Raw genomic sequence first — 2,150 nt, 5'->3', positions numbered from 1 at the left:
AATTTGTGTTATTTGAATGTAAAGGAATTCATAGTGCATGACACTAGTCACCTGAGTGTCACTAGAACTTAGCATGTTTATAGTGCTCAAATTTCTTTTTAAGAAACTAAATAGTGGAATAGTGGAGTTTAAATTGGAACCTTTTTCTTTATCGTGTCTTCCTTTAGTTTTCCCTAGAAATTATCACTATTTTATCATTTTGCTACCATTATATCCTTATTTTTCATAGCCCAGTCATAAAAATATACCTGACACAGCTTTATCAGGATTTATAAAATTTTTAATTTGCATTTATTAATTTGATCAGAGAAGAATTTGTCCTTTTTTGTTTGTTTTTTGGGTTTTGGCATTTTGTTTGTTTGTTTGGTTGGTTTTGGTTTTTTAAGACAGGGTTTCTGTGTGTAGCTTTGGAGCCTATCCTAGCACTCAAACTGTAGACCAGGCTGGTCTCGAACTCACAGAGATCATCCTGCTTCTGCCTCCCTACTGCTGGTATTACAGGGGTTTGCCACCACCACCCAGCTGAAGAATTTGTTCTTAATAAGGATTAAATATCTCATGCTAAATAAAAGGAAAATAAACTTCAGGCAGGATGAGGAACAGAGCTTAAAAATAAAGAAAAAACTGAAAAATCAAATCTCAGAAAAACCTATTGCACCATCCTCAAATACTGAGATCATTTTATTAGAAACTATTTTTACCGTCATTATCATGAACTTACGCCACTTTATCTTCGCCAGTGTTTTCTGCTTAGACTGTGAACCAGGCAGAAGAGGGCGTTATGCTTGATTCTCCCACCAAGCATGAATAGTTACCTAGTGTGGGACATAAGTGGGGGCAGTAGCAGAAGAAACCAGGATTTCCATTAGGACAGAAATATTTATCTGAATCTAATTCTTGTTCATTTTATAGCTCACATAATGTTACATTATTATCATGTGTGTGTCAAACATATTTTAAAAATGAGTAGTGAACTTGAAGGAAATAGAAAAAAAAATACTGCAAAGAAACTTTTTGGTTTTGGTTCCTGAAGCAAAAGTTAAAAAAAAAGTCAAGGAGGTATTGAACAGCGGCAAGCAAGACATCCCCTGCAGCCCCAGTTTCTTGTAACCCTGTTATAAAAGTGACCTCTGGGCTAGCCTCCATTTCCTACTCTGCCGATTCCTTTGTCCTTTTCCAATGCCTGCAAATCTTTCCTTCTTTCCTGCACTAGCCTGTCTAGTCCGATTTCATTTAGTTTCAAGGGCCATAAAACCAGTGGTCAGATAAGCTTACAGGGAAAAAAGGAAAATTAATTTTACCCCAATTGGAATCTCCCACAGAGTAAGAGATAACAAAGCATAAAAACAAAAGACCATCGCCTAACAGTCACCAGGTGAAGGGCAAGGGTTCCTGGCTATAGGGATGGAGGATGCTGGAGATTGGGTCCCCTGCTATGGGGATGGGGAACGCTGGAGACTGGGTACATGTATGTGTGGTTAAGCAAAACACTGCCCTTAGAAGTGAGCTAGCTGTGGATGGCAGAGTGTAATGGGTGTTCTACCACATAACATTTTCTATTATTTTTATTATTATTATTATTTTGGTTTTTACGAGACAGGGTTTCTCTGTATTGTTTCAGAGGCTATCAGTCCAGCTCACCCTCGAACTTACAGAGATCCGCCTGCCTCTGCCTCCCGAGTGCTGGGATTAAAGGCGTGCGCCACCACCGCCTGGCCACATAACATTTTCTAAACCCTTGCCTCCACTCTGTGATTCATTTACTACTCGGTAATTTGCAGAATCTGTCTTTTCTCCCCCGACATGGAGAAATTTAGCTATAATTCTTACAATGTTTATGACATGACATTGTACCTGCAGCTATCCAGAAATATATCATTTCTTTATATTTATTTTTTTTTTTGAGACAGGGTTTCTCTGTGGCTTTGGAGGCTGTCCAGGAACTAGCTCTTGCAGAACAGGCTGGTCTGGAACTCACAGAGATCCGCCTGCCTCTGCCTCCCAAGTGTTGGGATTAAAGGCGTGTGCCATGTTATTGTTGATTCCAGCAACAATTTCCACTGGTGTTCCAAAGGTTAGTTTTTATTGTGTTTATTTTGTGGGCTTTTGGGTACTATCCGATGGAGCTAGAAAATCTGGATTCATAGATG

This window comes from Mesocricetus auratus, unplaced genomic scaffold (assembly GCF_017639785.1).
Source record: "Mesocricetus auratus isolate SY011 unplaced genomic scaffold, BCM_Maur_2.0 Super-Scaffold_100008, whole genome shotgun sequence".
Taxonomy (NCBI): domain Eukaryota; kingdom Metazoa; phylum Chordata; class Mammalia; order Rodentia; family Cricetidae; genus Mesocricetus; species Mesocricetus auratus.
This window is presented reverse-complemented; position numbering follows the sequence as displayed.